Source organism: Pipra filicauda, unplaced genomic scaffold (assembly GCF_003945595.2).
Source record: "Pipra filicauda isolate LSUMZ 115617 unplaced genomic scaffold, ASM394559v2 scaffold13_size5146498_pilon, whole genome shotgun sequence".
Lineage (NCBI taxonomy): Eukaryota > Metazoa > Chordata > Aves > Passeriformes > Pipridae > Pipra > Pipra filicauda.
The window spans coordinates 4,179,813-4,201,748 of NW_024103874.1; the positions used below are offsets into that span (position 1 = coordinate 4,179,813).

Consider the following 21,936-nt stretch of genomic DNA (forward strand, 5'->3'; position numbering starts at 1 on the left):
GGGCTAATGAAGTGACTCAAAGCAAGTTAGAATTAAAACACCCTTCCCTTTTCTTCTGTCCTCCCCTTCATACCTCTTCTCCACGAGTGACCCCTGTGTTTGCCCAAAATCACACCCATGGACAACAGCAAAGCACCAGCCAAGGTGGGCCAACCCACCTTATTTGGGGCTGAAGGTTTCCATCTCCAGCAGTGTCTGCTGAGCAATTGAAAACTCCAACCAAGGTAAGCCCTGTCCTTCAGCCCCTTGTCACAACCACGGCATGGACCACAACCACTGCACACTGCCATGGAGGCTCAAAGGTGCCCAAAATCACCCCTCCAGGGCTGCACTGGCCACTGGTGGCTGGAAGATCCCTTTAAGGGTCTGTGTTGTAGGCTTGGAGCTTGCTAGCCCACCATGGGTCAAGACCAGCTTGCTCAGCATCTTTTGGCTCTGGCTTTACTCAGAGGATCTCCTCATTCTCTGAATATTCTCTACAACCAGGTTTCAGAAGGTTTATTTGTTCTTTTTATTTTCTTGGGGGTTTCTTTTCACTTTTGTGAGCTGTAATGAACAAAGTGGGAATGTGCTGGATAAGCAGTTGAACCAAACCTAGGAAAGGACAGCTTCTCTGGAGCAAACAGGGATTTATCTGAAAAATATTGAGAATTACTGGAAATATAAATATAGGCAGTGTTCCAAGGTCAAGAGTGTAAGCATCACCTCACTTAGCAGTGAACTTAACAAGAGGGGTAAAGTACTTCTGCTGTTCTGTATCCAAAAAGCACAGACATGAACAGAACCCAGAAACTTTTATTTATACTGTCCTAAGCTGTATAATACCCTCACTTAACAGAGATTTTAGTTAGTCATATTTAAACACTATTGCTCAAAAAAGAAAAAAAAAAAGCCTTTATGCACTCAGTCATTCAAGGAGCTCATCAGTGACTGAGTGTGAGAACTGTTCAAAGCTTGGGGCACCAGCTACCACGAGTGGGGGACGAGCTTCTTCCCCCCATATTATGGGGTCCCAGGAGAGAGATTATACCCATGGCAAGGAGAAGGAGGGAAATGGCAACAAAGGGATGGTGAGCCCCCAGGCAGACTGGTTGCACCCTGTTTTGGGGAGTCAGCTCCATCACCGACCAGCTTCATGGACTGGAAAGGATTCTTCCTCCAAATGTTACTTTCCAGTGTCAGGAAGTGGTTTTGGAAGGAGGGAAAAGAAGCATCAAAGGAAACCTTATGACAAGTGTTGTGCTGCTCCAAGTCCTATGTACCAAGACCTCAGCTTTCCCTACAGACATGCTGCTCAATGCACTCCTTTATGATTTTTATACCCCTTAACAACATGGGCTGTTGGTGCCCAGACACTGCTCTTCTCTGTGGCTGTGAAAGGGGGAAAAAATCAAGGCTGTTTCTCTGCAAGGACAAGCACAAGTAGCACAGGGGCTCTGGAAGCTGCAACCAGTGTGGGGTACTCAGCCAAGGCAGAGCTTTGCTGCAACTTTGTTTTCATGATTTAGCATCCCTGCTGTAAATAATTGATACTAATGTAAGGGAGATAAGAGACAGACTGTCTGTGGGCCGGGAGGAAGTGGATCCTGGTGACATCCACCTGGAAATGTGCTTGCGGATTTATCTGAAATAAAAACGTTGAAGAGCCAAACACAAAATCTGAGAGGTGGGGAGGGAAGAGGGATAAGAAAGGCAACCTGTGATCAGCTCTGAGCTTTCTCATCTCTCTAAGAAAAAGCTACCAATAATAATTTCCTTAACAGGAAAATTCCTGCACTAACTAGCACTTTCTCCCTAAAAATTGCTCTCACACTAGTCCATAAGCTGTGTTCCTGCATTGCCAGAGAGCTGGGTGGGTGTTAGCACAGTTTAAGGAATTAAAATGTCATTAAGGGGGTGCATGGAGCACACCCCTCCTCGTTGGACACCGTACTGGCAGGAAAATGCCAGGGAGCTCAGTATATTTGATGCCTTTGGCTTAGGTTATCTGCAAGCAGCTGAGTACCAGGAAGGAGCTTTCCTGCATCTTAGTCTTTGAAATTGGAGAAGGAAAAATTAAATCTCTGGTCCTGCAAGGGCAGCCGTGAGACAGGCAATGGAGACAATGTTGCTGGGTGGAGAAGGGGAGGTTTCCCTGCTGGGAGCCTTGGAATCCAGCGTATCCCAGGGGCCATTACGCCGTATCCATTTCTAAATCCTGGTTTTGAGGCTGCTATTGGCATATCACATCCTCTGAGGAGTCTGTGCCCAGCAGCAAACTGGCATTCACTTCTCCTGGCCTGACATAATGCCTGTTTTCATCCTGTCTAGTAAATAAAAACCGATAATGTCAGCTGAAAAAAATGACATCACTGTTGAGCCTTGCAGCTCTCTAGTTCTCTCTCCTGTGTCTCCATCTTCACACCTCACTTATCTTACCTGTCGCTCATCAGCTCAAGGATGTTCCTGTACCCACTGTACAAGGTAAGTGTGCCTGGGGGGTTTAAATTGCTGGGGGTTTCAAGTGCCAAAGTGAAAAGAATCTGCAGTGGAAATTCCTTCATTTTGAACTATTTTCTTGTAAACCTAGCAGAGGGTCCCTCAGATCTGGGGTTTCCCAGGCAGGTTGTTGAAGGCCATGACTTTACATGTTACTCTGGTAAGCACATGTTCAGGGCTCTAAGTTTGTTTTAAAATATACTTCTTAACTTATAGATTTCATGTAGGAAGGCAGATGAAAAGAGATGCTTTGGAAATGTTAGGAAAGAGCAGCATTGACTTGTCAGTGATATGAATGGGGAAAGCCAGAGAGACTTTCTCATCTCTAATGTGATTTCATGATTCAGTGAATAATGCATATTAGCATAATTCTAACTAAAAAAATCCATACTCATCATAGAATCACAGTTATCAACATTATCCTATTATTAATTATTAACATTTACACTATCAATCAGCCCCTGGCTGACCGATAGCTTAAAATCTTGCATAAAGATTGTTACAACAACAGCCACAGTACATCACGTAATGTGCTTCACAGTCAGGTTGTCATATCCTCATCTATAAAGCTTTTTACTAATGCACTTTACAACATATCTTACAGTACATGGATGAAGAATGTGGCTGCACCCAGTAATAATTCCATTAATTATGAATAAAGCATTTACAAATGACATCCTTATTTAAAACTGGTGATGAACACATTTTGTTTTAATGCACATGCACTGTGTAATTTGTAATTGGATAAAAAGCAATACTGGCAGCGCGGGGCAGGGAAAGGGGGCCAAGATCTTATGATCCTTGCAACAGAAAGGGGGGAAAAAAACCAGTGGAGAAAATGACTGACAAACAACAAAACACTGGGATAAAGCTGAGCAAACTCCAAGGTGATGGTTGAAAGGAGTGATTAAAGGCACCCTGCAAAGCTGAAAGGCAAAATTCCTTACCCAGTGCCCTTGCATTGCGGTTGTGTTAATAAAACTCTCCCCTATATTAATAAAGTGTGTATTTTCATTGCTTTCTCTCATTTGCAGTGTTTTCAGCTGGCTGGCAGCTCACCAAGACTCATTAGCCACATACAGTTTGCCTTTGCAGTACCTTGGTACCGCTTTGTCCTATAGGCTCTCTGAGATGGCAGAATATTTATTACATACAATATTTCACTGAGGCTACTTACGTCAAGAGGCTATAAATACATTACTCTTCCTAGTTTACTTAAGGGATAAAAAGTGAGTAGCTGAGTTTACAGAGCAGGCTCAAGCTCTATTAATGTGTGGTCTGTTCATTTTCATATGGCTCTCAATTGTTTGAAATTATTTTCCAAATTAATCCTGTGAGTGATTCTTGCCTTGCTGATCATTTCCGAGCACTGCTGGCCTACATGTGCGGTGGTGATACTCAGGTTATTTCATGTATTACAGAAAAAAAGTTAATTTAAACTCGTGATTTTTTTGGTAATAAAGCTGTGAATATTTATGTGGTTGTAGTTTTCAGCTGAGAGCCTTGAGCCAAGAACTCCTTATACTGAGGTTCAACTATTTAAATAGGTGCTAACTGGGGATGCAAAAATCCCAGCAACTCAGTTCTGGCCACACTGGTGGGTGGACTAGAGCTTTGGTGTTCAGCAGAAAGTCAGCAAACTCCTCCTGATTACTTTTTTCCTGAGTTTTCCCGGTGTTTACAGCAGTCTGGATCAACAAGGTGCCTGGATAATGCACAGACCATGGTGTCATGTGTCTGCTAACACAGAGCCAAAGCTGTGCATGGCAGTGAGTGCTGAGGGTGGTGCAAGATTATGAAGACTCAGAGAATCCAGAGAAAAGAATCCTGGATGTACCATGTGAAGTTAAGAAAAAAGATTGCCTTGGGAGGGACCTAGTTTTGGGCTCAGGCAGACCTTTTTGCAGGTTTTCCAAGGAGATGAGGCTGCAAATTAGAGCCAAGCCAGGCCGGAATTTTTGCTGAATTATTTTCACATTCCCTTTCAGTGTCCCATTTGTGGGCCATACCTAGTGCAAAGCATGACAACTGACATGGCCCTTCCCCAAATTTTCAAGTTAATAAACATAGTAAAAAATTCATGTATAGTGTTTATTGCCAGCACTGTCAAAGATGACACTGCATTCCCCTTCTCCTCTCAAACTCAGGCAGTCTAGGAGAGGCTGCTATAATTACAGGTCTCCTTGTGCAAGACTGCTTTGAAATTCCCAATATTTCTTGAAACCACCAGCAAGTTGGTTTTCCAAGTCAGTTGACAGAGGATTTATTTATTAAGGTTTTGGCTGTCTGCAGCAGTGGCTGGGCAGCAGCAGTTCCGCAGAGTTATCAAAAATCTATTTCCTCTCAGAGTCACAAGTAAAATATCAAACCCCCTCTGAAAAGCCGAGTGCAACATTTACATTTTAATCTCCCGAAACACTTTCATTTCTGACAAACTGGGTTTCTTGGTCTGTGTGTTATGGAGAGGAAAGGCAGCAGGGTTGCAGAGGAAGGTTTATAGCTCTGGGAGTGAGCGTGGGCTGCTTTGTGTGTGTGGCACAGCCAGAGTGGCACAGTGACCTCCCTGTCCACAATGACAGCAAGGACTGTCACTCTGCAGCACTGCTGGGGTCAGGTGAAAAATAAAAGCACCCTGGCCCCAAAATCTACCAGTGCGTGGGCATCAATAACTGAGCTTGTTTAGAGATCACATGTGCATGTGGGAAAAAAGGTTATTACTCCAGGGCTGGAGTAATAACAGCCCTTTTCTGGGCTGGGCACAGCTCTGCTGGCTACAAACAGAGCCCAGACAGGGGTCATGTGGGCTTGGCAGTGGCTGTTTGCAGCCACTTAAATATAAGGGCAAACCCTTATTTCACTGTCTATTCACATCTTTGCCCACAGGTTAATTGGGATAAAGTGGAGTGTCTGGCTGGACCCAAGCTCTACAGTTTGCAGTCTGGCAACAAAAAGCAACTCTCTCTTTCCCTTGTTATCACCGAGGCTGAGGTCCTGTGCTGCCTCTGTAGAGTCGCTGCAGCAAAACATGAATTATGGATGAAATGAAAAATCCCAGCCCAGTGCACAGAGGGAATATGCAAAGTGCAGAGCAATCACCTCTGTGCCTGAGCCTCGCTGTGTGCCACCTTCACATGCATAATGCCCAAAATACTCCGCTCAGCTTCAGCCTGCCACTCCCTCATCCCACAGGGCTCAGGATTCCCTCCTCCGAAGGGATTTGGGTTTTAAAATGATGACATTCATTAATTTGAAAAGCGTGCCCTTGTGCTTTGTCGTATCTCTGTGGGAGGTACTAAGGGTGCTGTATGCCTGGATAAGCTCTTTAGAATTCACACACAGAGCACCTCCAGCGGTGCTGGCATCAGGAAGGACGGGTGTCTGCTCCCAGCGTGGGAAGGGCTTGCCCCGGGGAAATTTGGCATGTTGCAGATTGCCCACTCTGAGCCTGGCACGGCCTCACTACGCGCAGAGGAGCTCCCAAGGGATCTGCAGAGGTGATGGCTGGTTCCCATCGGAGCTTCCTTCTCCTGAAGCAAAGTGAAGTGTTGGACAAATGCTTCAAGTTAGTTACAGACTCTGGCTTTAAGGATCTGTGATTTGGGGAAGCTCAGTCTCTCTACTCATAACTTCTCTTTCACAGAAAAAAATGCCTTTCAGGAGTCATTTCTAAAATGTCTTTTAATTTTCAAATGCTTTAATTCCTCCCTTGCAAGTGCAGCTCTTTGCTTTCGTGCACCATCTAATAACACACTGCAAATGTGCTTCCAAACAGCCGTTTCTGAGTGTGCAATATCAACATCTGTACGAAAAACAAGTAGAAATCTTTCCCTGAAGCAATATTTTGCTCAGTATTATTGTTACTTTTTTTTTTTATTTAATGGTTTGCTACCATGGGAGCTCTTCAGCCTCTCGATTTTGGGAAATGAAGGCTCTGCTTCTCCCTCCTTGTCAAAGACACCCTGGCAGGTGAGCCCATCATCACCCTTGTCCCACCTGCTAAAAAAGCTTTACTGAGTGTTCACTAAAAATATGTTGCACTGAAGCACCTCACTGAACTGGGGGCCTGATATGCAGCAGGTTGGCAAAATTAGTTGATTAGTGTTTGTACAGGATTTTGAACTTCTCCTGTTAAGTAGATGTGAATAATAAAAATAATATTAATGTATTATTATTGTTATTGCTATTCTGACTCTCTCTCATACCAGTGATGAACATTTCCCTGTGCATGTATTTAAGCTATCCAATGTGGGATGCTTTGTTCTTAATTTTGATTATTTTAAGTGTCCTTTAGCACATCAAACAGTCTCCCTAGATAAGGATTTATAGGAAGGTCTTGAGAGCTGTCAGAGTAATGTTTTTCTAGCAGCAAAAACTTAACCTCCTCTTAGATCTTCATTTCTGCTTTGTCCTGGGTGTAGCTGCAGCGGGTGTTCAGTCACAGCCATCAGGATGAAGATGTGTTGTCAGTTGTTTTATTTTTGATCCCATTTGAATGTGTCAGTCAACTGCATCGAATCAAAGAAAGTGAGAAGGAGCCTTTAACAGTTGTGATTGGAAACTTCAGACTTACCTTTTTTTTTTTTTTTTCATTTTTATAGACACTAACTAAATGCTTGGCAGGTTCTTGTGAATCATAACATTCCTAAATATATCAAAGAGGCTCTTTGCCAAGCTGCTGGCGAAGGTGGTGTCTATTCCTATTGACTCCTTTTTCCCCTTCAGATTACTTTATCATTTAGTAATTTCAAATCTTAATGCAAAAAAAAACAGGGACTCTTAACTAGGCTGGCTAACATCGTGATTAATGAAAGTGTAATGTGAGCTACTGTACAGCCATTAGAAACCAGTTAGCTAATTAGTGTAATCACAGGGGTGGAAATAATTAAAAGACCATAAAATAGAGGTAACCTAATAACAACATTTTCCTCTGACCCAGAACTGGTGAGAAGAGGGTGGTTTGCTGGGTTAGGAGCAGACAGGAGTGGAGATGGAAGGTTCTGTGAGTAATCACTGTCAAGGAGGTCTCGGGGCACAGACAAAGAGAACAGAGCAGATTTTACACCAGCATAATCCAGACTGCAGCAGCACTTCACACCACTGCACCCCTCTCCCATCTTATGCTTTGTCACAAGTTTAGTGACAAACTAATCAAGACATGGGTGAGGCAGGATCCAGCTGGTTTGGTCTTTTTAACTTTTTTGTTCCCTTTCCTCCTTACCAGGTTATTAACAAATATAGTATTAAAACTTCCTTCACATTCCCTGAGTCCACCAGGTTTGGTTTCAGGAAAGGAGGAAATCAGTGTCCTAAGGTGCTTAAGAAGAAAATCCTGTTAGAGGATTCCCTATATTTATAGAGCTTCTAATGTATTTATGTATGTTATTCACTGTAAGTTTCACAAAACTCTACAGCTTGTTCAAAAATCTCTTGCTAAGAGGAAAGAGCCTTTCTGGGCAGAGGGGAGTGGTGCAGTGACTGATGAGGGTGACAGTCACTGCCAGAGCTGCTCCCAGGAGCTGGTGCCAAGCAGATGTGCCCCCCCCACTCAACCCTCACCTGCAACCTTTGCACTCAGGTTGGTGCAGACAGCCCAAGCCCTTTGGGCAGTACCAGCACACTATTGTGGTGGTGAATCCGAAACAACCCCCAAAATGTGTGCCCTGGTGCTTCTCTAAGGGGTCTCCTATGCGGGACTGTTCAGGTTCATCTCTTGTTAATGAGAGATGGGGGACGGTGTGATGGGCTGGATCTCACCCCTGCTGATTAGAAGTGACCTACCTCTGGCTGTTAGGTGAAATAGCTCCACGTAACAGGCAATAAAAAATCCTAACTGGTAATTTTCCACTTGGGATGGGTCACCACTATGGCCATCTCCATCGGTTCTTATAATTTCTGCCACGGTTTGTGTGTGTTTCATTTGACCTGGGTCTAATGAGCAGAGAAGACTGAACAGTAGCTGCAGACACACAATCAAGGATCAGCCGCCGGAGCTGATGAGTCTGCCGAGACTGCTAAGTGGGTCTTCATTAGCTATTCACATGCAAAGAGCAATCCTTATTTATTCTTCTTTCCTAGGTGAATCTATTTTTGAATATCTTTTGTGCTGATCTTGTCTGGGGGGTGGGAGGTTGGATGGAGGGTACCACCACTGCCGGTTAACCAGATGATTGTCCTGAAAAAATAGAGTGTGACACCAAGTTGGCAGCAAGTTGAAAAGAAGAAACAATGTGATGCCATTTAGAGAAGGAAGGAATCATTTTCCCCTGTGACTTCTCTGGTGGGAGGCAGAACTTTATCTTCTCTTTGCAGCTCAAATGAAGCATCACAGCAGTAGCATTAACTGTGCTTTCACGCTCCCAGCTTGTCTTTTCATTAACTTATGTGTTTTTTTATTGCTGTAGCAGGGAACACGCTTTCCAGGGAGGGTTTGCAGGGGAGTCACTGGAGCTGCAAGCCTGGGATGTCCCAGGCAGGTCCCCAGGCTGCACATGTGATGTTATTGCAGCCAAGGGGATGAGCTGGTGGTCTGTGCTGCTGTACGTGAGCTTGCAGTGAAGAAGGGAAACCTGACGTGTGTCTACAAGTCTGCTGGAGAGGGGGTTTTGGAGCAGCAGGTCATGGTGAGCCTTGCTCCAGGTGCACTTTTGTCCCGCCAGCTCAGCCGTGTGAATCACATCCTGGGACATCCTCGAGGATGCAGACGGGTCAGTCCTTAGCCCTTGGCAGAACCAGCGGCTTCTTGAGAGAAAGGTACCTTTCATCTGCACAACCCCTTTTTTCCACACTGGGCATTACTTAAATGTTCTCATTTAAGCATTTTCTAAAAGCCGTGTTCCCGCGGTGCTGGGCCGGTTGGGTGCGGATCCTCTCGCCCTCCCGGCCGCATCCGCCTGTGGCGAAGGCTGCCCTCTCCCGACACGCCGAGTATCCGAGAGATGCGGTGGCTGAGCCGGGGTCCAGCACCCTCCTCCAGCACCAGCCCTGTCCCCGCTGCACCGTGCACAGAGCAGCGATGTCCCGTCCCAGTGGGCAGAGATGATCCCCCGAGGTGGCCTGGCCCCATCACCAGCTGCTCTGATGCTGGATCCAACCTGCATCCCCCTCGGGCAGCAGGAGAGTCCTGCTTCAGGAACCACCCAGAGCACTGCACTCCTGCAGACTTCCATTTTACCAGACCAATCCCTGCCCTTCCAAACCTGCCCGGTACCTTTTCCTTCACGTTTTGTTTTTTATGATCTGGTAGTGTAGGCGCGAGTACCGTACTCCTCTGAGTTGTCTTTTCCCAGCTGAGTCTGTTTGTGCTGCAGACTGTGTGGGTGCCACCCTAGGAAAGCCACCCTTAGCAGCGTGTTGCTCCAGGAAAGCACTTTTATATGAACAGGGATGTGAGACAACCACTTGCACCTCTGGGCTTGGCAAACAGCTGATCCATGAGAGATTACTTTTTTTTTTCCCCCCCCTTGTGATTTTGACCTTATTTGCTGAAAGTGGAACATCATTCAGCCTTCCAGGAAATACCACAAGTCTTCAATCTGACATGAGAACATAAATCTTCTGTAAGAGTTCATCCATTCTGCATCTCGGGTCTCTGGAACTGAGTTGTGGACATGGGAGTGGGAATCTCAGCATCCTGAATCCAGGGCTGCAGAACCTGAGCCCCTGCCCCTCCCCAGCCTAGGGAGAAATATCCCCATAGGGTCAGGCCCTTACTGAGCTGGTTCTGCAGCAGTTCCTCATGGAAAAATTGGGATTTTTTTTGCCTGAATCACCTTGATCGTGTTAATTTTTTGTAGGACAGGTGAAACCCTTCCCCTCCAGTTTTGTGGATCTGGCTGAAATAGAACACAGTTTTACAGCTCAGAGTAACCCAGCTCTCTGTGCTTCAGACTCCCCTAATCTCCTCCTAGAAGAGAGCTCAAAGGCTGTAGCATTGCTGAAGTCTCAGGCTCTGCACACCCTGCTCAGCAGTGCAGCCCCAGCTCACACCTCTGACAGTACGTTTCCTGAGCACAGTGCCTGCATGTCCCTGACCTTACTGTGCAACCAACTTTTGTGGGTTATGCCTCCCCCTGCTATTTTGGGGGACCACAGAGGCCTTTCCGGGAAGGCTGTAGGGCAGCCGTGGGGCTCGTGTGCAGTTCATTGAAGGTAAGAGGTTATTTGTGGGACAATGTGGCTCTACATCTCTCCACCTCCCACCCACCACGAGGGGTTTAACAGACATCATTTTGCTCATGAAGTTCATGCTTTTACATCCACACTGTTCCGCCTGGGGTGTATTCATCAGTGCAAACCTCTTTACTTTGCAGGTCATTCCCAGAGCAGGGTCCCTCAAGCCTCACTGGACCCAGGGAAGGACTCACCCTCCTTTGCACTTTGCTGTGTTTCCCTCAGGATCAGTTCAGTGACATTCCCAATCCCAGTTGTGCTGGGGATTATGCATTTAACTGAACCCACAAAGATACCCCTTCAAAAGCCCCAGAAAACTTAAATTTCCTTTTTTTTCTGCCTGGACCACCTTTCCTTGTTTTACCACTAGATGGGAGAGTGAGACTGAGCTAACTGAGGTGCTCCCATCCTTATCCCGGTAGGAATTCCGAGGGGAGAAGACTACTGAAAGATGCCTGCGGGTCATCCTGCAAATCCTCTGACCTCGGGAAGGGAGCAGGTAGCCCCCAAAATGCCTGGTTGTTTCCTAAAAGTGCATGGTTAGGGGGGACTAATGCTTGCCTGGTGCTTTCACAAAATACCAAGATGCCAGTGGATCCCACTCTGGAAGGGGGATTCACTTACACAAACACTGGGTATATTCTCGGGGTGAAATATTTCATATTTTTTCTCCTATCCACCTGAACTGGAGCAGAGGGACATAGGGGAAACACTTGCAATTCATTCCTCTCATCCACACCCCAAATTCTGTTTCCCAGGAATCCGAGTGATCCCAAAAATTTTTTGGGGAGGTAAAGAATCACAGAAACACAGAATCACAAAATAGTTAGTGTTGGAAGGGACCTCAGGAGATCATCTAGCCCAAAACCCAACAGGTAAATGTAAATAAAGCAGCATTTTCTCCTCCTTTCCTTCTACAGGATTTTCTTCCTCCTATAGGATTGTTGTGTAATGATACTCCCGGTGAGAAAATAAAACTGGTCTATTGCAATGATTGTACTTGCAGGAGAAGAATTCATGCCCTGGTCCAACACCACTCGCCTCAGGAGCTGCTTTGGGTGAGGGAGGGGATGGCACCCAGTTCATTAATATCTTAATAAATTTACTTTCACTGCAGCACTTCCCATCTCCTGAGACCTCCCAATGTTTTGCTGAGACTGGGTATATTCAGGAATTATATAGCTGTAGAAGCAGTTTCTCAGCCAAATCCAATGGTCTAGTTTGACTATTTTTACTATTACTAGGTTTGGGACTTTAAAGAGGGACATTTCTACTTGCTTCCTGAGATTTCACAGATTCCGGAAGAAATTTCGCAGGAGACAAATTTTCTGACTGCCTGTGTGACTACATCAGAACATGTAATCCCTGTAGAGTGGAAATAATCTTTTGTGGGGGTTTTGCTTTTTGCCCAAACTTCCTAATTTGCAAACTCTTTAGAGAAGTGACTCAACTGATTTGCCCAATGCCTGGCACAGTTTGGTAATGAGATGAAATAATTCTAATAACTTCCCTAACTGCAGTGCCCTTGTTGCCTCTGTTGTGGTCTCTTGGCTTTGCCTGCACAGAAAATATCTGTCATTATCCTGCTAGACATAAATAACAGCTTCTTTGGAAGACAGAGATTGTATTTTTTACTGGACCTATCTACTCTTATTTTCCATAAGCAACAGCCACCCCACCCTGTGTGTGCAATGAGGCCACTGAGTCACCAGCATGAAGCAGTGACCAGCTCATACATCTCACCAGGGAGGACCCAAAATCCCCTCCAAAGAAGAGAAGAGACATCTTTCTTCAGATGATAATTAGAGGTGAAAAAATGTAGCCTGGAAGCAATTAAAAAAAAAAAAAATAGACATTCCAGACCTGGCAGGTCCAGGGCACATCTCCTTGTGCAAAGGTTTGCTTGCTCAAGCCCTGGCATGGGCCACCCAAAGCAGAGGAGGAGTCCCATCCCTGGAGGGATTTAAAAGACATGTAGATGTGTCACTTGGGGAAATGGTTTAGTGTGGGCTTGGCAGTGTTGGGGGAATGGTTGCACTTGATGATCTTAGGTGGCTTTTCCAGCCTATGGTTCTAAATGATTCTGTGATTCTGCCTCCTCCTGAGGGGCATTTTGAGCTCCCAGCTGAGCTCAGAGTGGGGCAGGTGCTGGTGAAGTACATGGGAAATGCTCCACGGGACTGAGACATCTTTGGAGGGGCAAGAGGCAGCTGTGTGATGGTAAGCACAGAGCACAGATTAACAAAAAACTATTACCAGGGTGAACATCAGCCCCAGGACACCAAGGCATCCCCAGACAGAGGGCTCTGCACAGCAGGAGATGTTGACACTCTCCCTGATGGTACCCATGGTGAAATCCAGCCCTGATGAAATCCAGCAGGCCAACCTCTCCTGTAGACCTTGATCCTGCAAGAGGAACTACAGGGATGGATTTTCAAAGTCAGCCAGAACCAGCTGGATTGAGACCTTATCTGAGATAGCAATAGAATTAGCCACGTGATTTCTTTTCCATGTTTACAGTGGCAATATTTTTCCAAAGTTCAAAGTCTTCCTCTGCAGGAAGCATGTGATATGCTTTGCAGTTACACCATATTTTGGTGCTATGAACAATTAAAAAAATCAATTTCCAGAGCAATATTTTCTATGTTTGTAATCTCTGAACTAATTACAGGGCTGGAAAATCAATAGCTATCTGGAAATCTTTCCAATACAGCTAACTAAGCATGCTGCATATCATGCTGGAATATATTCTTCACAAACACATGCTGCTCATGACCATCTCCCAGATCACACAGGCAGATGATATCACTGTTAATAAGCCCCTGTGCTTCACTGCACTGCAATGGCAGCATTTACCAAAATCTGCAGGGGGGATTGGGCAGAGCAAATAGCACAGTACATGAGAGCTGGAGCAATGCTTGTGCCAGCATTTTAAGCCAACGACAAAAACAGTTGAAAGACTCATTTAGTTCCACAGGAACCTACAAAAAGATTATGAAATAAAGTCATTAAAAGTTCATGCCTTAGTTATAATGTTGGGTTTTTTGTCATGCTGTATTAAAATAAGAAGTAAAACCTTTGGTGACTGAAAATAACCTCTTTGTCTAGTTTCCTAGTAAGAGAGAAGTGGTGTTAAATGGGTAGTTTGATGGTGATTATACACCAAAAACACACGTGAAGAGGAAGGGTGTTGCTCTGATGGATGGATCTCCTCTTGCTGTACAAACACACTCTGTTGACCATGGCAGCTCAGTTGGAGCCAAAGCTCAAACCCTTGTGCTGATGCTCTTCACTGCTTCCCACACACACTGCAGGCATTGCTGGGATCTTCTCCAAGATGCTGCCGCCTCCCTCGTGCCCTGCAAGAGCTCAGTGTGCTCTTCCTTGGTATGCTGGAGTTTGTGCTGCTGCTAAATGAAGAGGAAATATTCCCATTGGACACGGTGCCAGCAGCACAGCAAGTGGATAAGAAGCACAGACCACAGTACAGGGGATTTTCCCCAGGCTCCCATTTGCACTCCTGCTTGGTACAAGAAAGCAATGAATTCTGAGCTGTCACCAAGCCACAAAATATTTGCTCTGATTTTATATGTTTTTCTCTGATTATTCTTCATAGCTGTTTTCCCCCCAGTGAATTGAAATCTCTGCCCTCACTCCCTCCCCAAGTCAGGAGATCCCTGCAGTTCTCCAAGTTGGTGATCCTCATCCTGGAGTGGAACTTTGGGTCTAGCAGCCCATGAGTTAAGGTGCAGCATGTGCCTTGTCCCAGCCCTCATCTCAGGAGACAGGTCGTGATTTATAGTCCCTCCTAAATAATTTGGCAGGTTAGTTATACCCAAAGAATTTAAATTTTGGAGCTGGACATGATGCATGTAGTGATCTGGATTGTAACTATTGTCATTATTAATTTCTGTTTGCATTTCTGTAGCACTCCCATGTGCAGATGAGGATTTCCTGTGCCTGGTGCAGCACAGTGGCACAGAGAAAGGAGCCCTTTCTGTCAGCTCCAGGCTGACAGCCTGCCTGGAACAGCAAACCCAAACCTGAGAGGGGCTGGGGGTGTTGATGGCAACGGCACCCAAAACACACACTCCAATGGTGTGGCTCTGCTAATCTGGGCTGTTTCCTGCCAAGAAGCAACAACTACAAAAATACTGTGCTTATCATTACCACAGTAAAAGTTTCTCTTTTAACTTCCTAGGCTGAAATGACCCTGATGGTGACGCAGAGTTGTGGGTGCCACGCATTGCTCAGACTCTGCAGGACCAGACCTACAGCTGCTGCACTAAATTTCAATGTCTTCTCTTCAGATGATGATGTCTTTGGACTTTCCTATTTTTCTTGCCAATCTAATGTCATATTTCCTTCAAATAAAACTCGGTGTGTGAGAACTCACTTCTGTTTCTCTCTTAGGAAAGGAAGGCTGCGCTGTCTGTGCATCACCTAACAGGAAAGACCTCAGGACAAAGAGCTCAGAACCCTCCAGAAATCTTTCAGAGAGAAGCTCCAGCTCTCCCTTATCTCTTTTAAAGTTAACACATCACACGCTGTACATGCTCAGTAACAAAGTTCCTAATGTTGTTTCCCGATAACCCAGAGGCCCGGGACAGCAATGCTGTTGCTGTTTCATAGAGGGCGAGAGCGGGACACTTGCTCCACTGGCTGCCAACAATCAGCACTTTGGGAACATCCCACACTAGCGGTTTGCACAGAGATTATTGGGTTTCACAGCCACCAAAGCATGTGTCACCATGAATTTGTATAATTATTCCTCAAATACAGTTACACTTTTGGCTCTGCAATGCCTCCAATATCAGTTGCTGCTGTTTAATCAGGAGCTGCTTTAAACCTCCTACCTCATCCTTTCATTTACAGGATCCTTTGCTCTAGTAATAATAAAGGCAGCTCACAGAGTTGAGCAGAATGGATTCTGATGCTCCAGCTTGCAAAGCCAAAGGGTCTTACAGAGGCAGGATAACACAAAGTCTGGTAAAAACCCAGGGAGGTACTTTCAGAAGTTCATTTCCCACTGCAAGCCAGTAACCAGCCACCACTCTTGAAAAATCCCATCTTTGTTTGTTGTTTACTGCGTTTCCTGTGAATGAATTTCTGGCTCAAATTAGAGTTGTAATAAAACTCTAAAAAAATATTATTTTAGAAAAAACTTAGATCTGTCCTTCCGTCCTGGGGATTTGTTGCTTGTTCTGCAACAGGAGATGTGAATCATGGAAGTATCTATAACAGCAATATTAGGAAATGACCATTCAGGCACCAGAGATCTGTATCAGACATTATGCCTTTAAATAAATTGTCTGTTACTATGTTAATCTAATCTTGTAAATACATGCACACTTAACTATATTAAAAATGTAAATGCTCCCAGAACTGGACTTCACATGATGAACGTGAACTCCCCTTTTTTCCTTGCCAGCTCTGCAGATCTTGGAAAAACAAGGATTGTTCAATTTGATGGGCATTAATAAGGTTGATGTCTGCACAGATTTAGCCAAAAGATTGTCACGATCATCTCAGGCCCCACGTGGCTTACAGGCCTGAACTTGAAGAAACATCTTTCAACAGCCGCTGGTGACGGAGCGATTCCAGCTCTGGGAGCACCTCCAGCCAACTGACTTGCCTTCTGTGGCACTGAATTTGCATTCATTAAAACCAGAGTTTTAATGAGTTATGGAGATTTATAAAAAATGGCATGCCAGAGTTGCTGACACTCCCAAAGCTTCTGACAGAAGTACAACACACCATAAACCCTGGTGGGAAATACTGAATGAAAACCAGTGCAGGTATATCTGCAAGTGTTAACATGACTCATAAAATCAGGGATTTAGGGAAACTAAAATTATTGGTGCACTCCAAACTTGAGGAGATAGTAATACATATAATGAGAATAATATAAAAATGTTAGTAATAACACTGCCAATATGATTACCAGTCTCCTTGTCATTGTTTATTACCATCACTGCCCTGATAATTCTCAGCTCTAAGAATGGACAGAGGCAGAGATTCCCTCACGCTTTCAGAAACAATCTCTGTGCTTTGGGAAACAAATTCCAGTTTCTCCTATTCCTTAGAACAGCTACCAAGATCCTTAGGATGAGGCCAGTCTGGGAAGACTCTGGAGGAGCCTTCTGCCACTCAAACAGCAAGGTGTGCATTGGCTCTCACTGAGTGCCGGGGGCTGTGAAACCTGAGTTTAAAACAAACTTCCCCTGGGATAGGCTCCTTTTCATTTACAAGTGAATCAGCAGAGATGGCAAGGCTGATTTGCCATGCCACTGCCCAGCATCTTTTAAAGATTTTGTAGGAGACAGGTTGCTTCCAGGTGACCTCTGTGCTGCCTTGCCACACCTTCTTCCTTGGATACCTTATCACAGTTGTTATTAGCTCATGCAAATCCACAGCACGAGTTCCTTATCTTTACATCTCTCTCACCCAAGAGGTAACCTATTTTGAGATGCTGTACGAGGAATCACCAATAACTAAGTAAAAAAACTGCTCTGCACCTCTGAGGACAACTTCACCCAAGGCAGGGTGGATCAAAACATACGTGGAGAAGTGAGCTGAGCTGAGGAGCAGGGATGCATCCCCCTACAGTCAGAGCAAATGATGACTGCAGCTCTGCACAGTTGAACAGGAAATGTGGGGGGATTCCCCAGCTCGGACACTTTTGACGCATTGCTTCACCTTTGTGCATTTGTTTTCCTTTCCACTCTGTTTATTTAAAATATAAATGGTTTGAAACAGGGCCTTACTCATCAGTGATTATACAGCACCAGCCAAAACAGCGCCCTACCCTTATTGTGGAGGAAATGATCTGTATATAATAAAGCAACATGAGTGTGTGTACGTGGAGCAAATGCTTCCTGGTTTTCCTGACCACACCACGCAAACAGCGGACTCTCCTACACTTCATTTTGCAGCTCTCAATTTAACCCAAACAAGCAAGAATCCCATTCAGTCTCAGCTCCAAGGGGCACAGCAAGGATGGGACAAAAAGGCAGCACCTTTCAGCTCTATCCTGAAGCCACTGCTTCAGAGGAGGAGGAGGAGGCAGTGATGTGAGCAGCATCACCACAGCCCTGGATGAGCCTTGGTGAGCTGCTGAGTCTGCTTCTGCTTCGGCTCCTGCCCCAGCTCTCAGTTCCTTGTGTGTCCCTGAGCTCCAGCAGCAGCTGTGGGAAAGGTACAACACTGCTGCCCCTGCACTGAGCAGAGAGGGGACTGCAGGGCTCAGCATGGTGGCTGGATGTCAGATGTCTGCCCACGCCTTTGCCCTCCTCCCTGCCTCACACAGCGTTAGCTGGGCTTTTCCATTACCCGGGTTATCCTGCGCACTCCGGGAAATGGAGCACTGATTGCACTTTAAAAGCTAAACATGCAGTGCCTGAATTATTTATCTCTGAACATGCAGAAACGGGCCAAATTCCCAAGTGAGGCGGAACAGCTCCTGTAAAAAATGCAAAGGGGGCTGCAAAGGCTTCACGGGTGGGCAATGCAGGAGCTGCACGGTCAGAACCTCACACGTGCACGTGTCACATCTGCTGAGATTCTTCCTGACAAGGTGGTTCGTGTGCTGGAGGGGGTGGAGTGCTCAGCTGCAGGTGCTGGTCTGGAGACTCATCTGTGGAAGTGCGCAAGGGCCCTCTCTGTACCTCAAACCAACCACTGTGACAGCAGGTCCCCAAAGAGCAAAGAAAAAAGGCTCAAACAAATGCATTAATGCAAATATAAGGGGTTCGGGGTGTCCCACAACGTTCCTGCTCAGCCCCCTCAGCTCTGGAGGGGTTGTGCCTCCTCTGCAATCATTAACTGAGCCATGCCCAGCCTGACAGTGCCTGGCACGATATTGTAACCACACAGATAGCGCCGTGATAGCCGTGTTTGTGCTCCAGGTTCAATAATGCCCCTGCATCTGTCCCTGCACTTTCCCTTCCTTTTACTCTAACTCAGCTCCAGGAATAGCTGGAGGAAAGACGAAAATCCTGCCTTTGCTCTCTGTCATCACAGACACAGATGCAGCTCTTTCAGCACTGTTGCATGGATGCACCCCAGAATTTCTCCGTGAGCATCCCGGGGTGCAGGGGAGGCTGGTATAGCCCCGGGACGAGGATGGGCAGCCCGAGCCCTATCCGGGGGCTGCATGTGCCGGGGGAAATCGGGCGGGTTTGATATGATGCAGAAGCTCTTAGCAGGGCTAAGGGTACCTGCTCCTACCCCTGCTCCTACCTTACCCTTACCCCTACCCATAACCCTACCCCTAATCCCAACCCTATCACTGTTCCCTCCTTACCCATCTTCCTCTCGCTCCCCCATCCCTCTCCCCATCCACCTCTTGCTATCCCTCTGCCCCTTTACTCCCGTCCCGCGCAGGACCCTCTCCTTGCCCTTCCTCTCCCATCCCCGTCCCTCTCCCCCCATCTCCTCCCGTCCCCCCTCCTCTCTCTCACCCCTTGCCTTATCCCCACTTTCTCTTCGGCCTCAGTTTCCCCACCATTGGCCCGGTCGCCGCCCGCGTCCGTCGCCGATTGGAGAAGGTGCCCGTCCGTCAGGATCGAGGTGCCCGCCCCGGGGAGCGCGGGGGCGGCGGAGCGAGAGCGGCGGCGGCGGGAGCGGCAGCGGCAGGTAGCGGGCACCGCACCGGGCACCGCACCGGGCACCGCACCGGGCGTGGGGCGCGGGGAGGGATGAGGGGCGAGGGGCTGCCCGGGAGACCCTCCCCGCCACGGCAGGACCTGCCGGGAGGTGCCACACGCGTCTGCGGGAGCGGCGCGGGGGAGCCCCGAGGAGACGGGGATGGGCGCGGGGCATCCTTGGGGCGGTGAGAAGCCCCGCGGGGGGATGAGAAGCCCCGCGGGGGGATGAGGAGCCCCGCGGTGGGGCAGGGGGGGGGGCTCGGGGCTGGGATGAGCTGTGCGGGGAGGCAGCTCTTATCCCCGGCGTGCGGGCTTTTGTGTGCGCTCGGTGGGTCGGGGAGCAGAGCTCGGGGTCTGTGCCGGCAACAGCCCGGTTGATGCCATGGAGGGGGGAGAGAGTCACCGAAATGGCCCAACTCATTGAGATTTTCCGCTTGCGATGGTCCCCGAGGATGCTTCAAGCCTGTAGCTGAAATTTGTTCGAACTGATTCACTGCGGTTTGGGCTTTTCCTTTTAGCGAAACCGTGTCTTTCTATGGTAAATTAAAAAGATGCCGAGAAAAGGCGGAAAGTAAGGAAAGGTATTAAAGTGGCATGGCAAAAGAATCCTTGCAACAAGAAAAAAATGTTATGTTAATGATAAAATAATCCCTGTTTCACAGGGGCAGTAACTGAAGTTAGAGAAGGAAGTACCAGGCAGGATGCTGAGCAGAACTGGAGCACTTTAGTCACTTACCCTATATTACTTTTATAACCTATTTGTTCAGATGATAATAATCAAAAGCTGTTATAATAAAACCATGGTTTTCAGTTCTGAGAGCTTAAAAGGCACAAGTGGACCTTAATCACGTGTTTGTTGCATTAACATTTTATTACCATTTTATAGGCTGTTTGGTTTTACTAGGCAACATGCTACAAAACTGAAGTTATCCTAGTCTGGCACCTCTTTTTTTAATATATATATTTCTGGGCTCCTACTTTCTATGGTGCCACTTGGTTGTAAAAACACACATTAAAATAGCATTTGAGGCAGAATGAACACAAAGGAGATCTTTAGAAAAGTATGTCAGGGCTCTTGTAAACGTGCGAGAAAGGATGAAACTGCGGGGAGAGAGGGTTAGTCAAATAATGAAAAGGGAAAAAAATAGCAGCTATTTATATGCAAAGAGGTCTGGCCTGCAAGCTGCCAAAAATGATCAGAAACTGAAGCAGCAGCCCTGTGCACTGGGTGGGCTGCGAGGGACAGACCACAGCCACCTGCCCGGACACGACTCTGCCGGAGCTCTGCAGTGTGAGATGAGCATGGTCAGGTGTGACAAGTGCCACCTGAAGCCCTGGGAAGTAGCCACTCCACTGACATTGCCTTAATTTGTCCTGCACACGGGGGAAGCCCACTAAGTGGCAGTGGCAGAAACAAAATGTGACCGTGGGGTGAGAGGTGAGGCAGGAAGCAGCAAATCCTGTCAGGGTTGGATATTCTTGGCCAGTGAAACCAAGAACTACCTGAGCAAGTACTAGCTAGAAGTCTTTACAGAGATTAGAGATTTGCAGGCAAGGGGGAAGATGGGATCAGCCACTAACAAAAGAAATACCCAGAGGCTTAGGGAGATCAGCATCCAGCTGCTCAGTGCCTCATGATTTCCAACTCCAAACTCCTCCAGGCAGCTTTAATCTTTTTTTTGTGTGTGTCTTTGCAGCACAGAGTATGCTGGGGAGGATTCTGCCCTCTGATTTGGGGCTTTACATCCTGTGGTAGCACAAAAAATGAATCATGGCTCTGTTTTATGCTGCTCGTTTTGTTCAGTCCACCCCAAAAAGCATCACTGAGCGCTTGTTTTACTTTCCTTTATTTTGAGCGTACCAAGCCCAGAAACCTGCCTTTGCTGATGAGCTTGGTCACATCTTGCTCGTATGCAAGATTACCATACACTTTGCTTTACCATTTGGGTTTTTTGTCCTCCTCATATGTTTCCTTGAGCTGCTGCCCACAAGTTGATTATTCAGAGCCTGGGACATTCACACCTTGCAGAATCCCATTAATGCAACAGTGATTGGTGGAAAAGCTCTGCACGACTCTGCACCCATGGAGCAGAGCTGGCGGCTGGTTGCTGGTGGGTTAGTGAGGTAAGGAGTATGATTTCAGGGGAAAGGTTCCCCCTTTGGATTTTGTACTTAATGAGTTGAGGTCACTGTATTAAGGAAATGTGTAGGAGTTACTAACCACAGGCTGTTACGGATGCAAGCAGCCCTGAAATGCGTCGGTCTGGATTTCAGTAGCCACCCTGAAGTGCCCTGTGCTTCCCAAGGACACTTAAAAAACACATCAACTTGGTCTGATGAGGGGCTGATCCTTGTGCAGAGGAGCAGAATTTGGAAGCTGTAGTAGTCCAGAGCACCCCACGGGCAGAATCGGGGGCTTTGACCGTGGGGTTGGTGGCAACATGGCTCTCCCTTGCACATGTCCCTTATCAGGTTTCCAGCTATCCCAGCCTCTATAGCTGCAGGATCTCCAGATGCAAGAGCTGTTCCTCTTCTGGAGCCACTCTCCTTTCCCTTTTCAAAACTGATTTATTGCTAGACCTCCCTGTCATATAATTAGTTTTGTTCCATCTTGGCCTTGAGTGACCTCCTGGCGTGCGAG

At 46.7% G+C, this 21,936-nt stretch overlaps 1 long non-coding RNA gene across 1 annotated transcript in view; it reads left to right on the forward strand.

Moving 5' to 3' along the window:
• LOC120322658 overlaps positions 1-17,514 on the forward strand; it is a 59,721-nt gene extending 42,207 nt beyond the window's left edge. Inside the window, exon 2 of the long non-coding RNA XR_005562485.1 lies at positions 15,061-17,514. This is a non-coding gene — a long non-coding RNA (uncharacterized LOC120322658). The remainder of the gene's footprint in view (positions 1-15,060) is intronic.
• Positions 17,515-21,936: the final 4,422 nt, after the last annotated feature.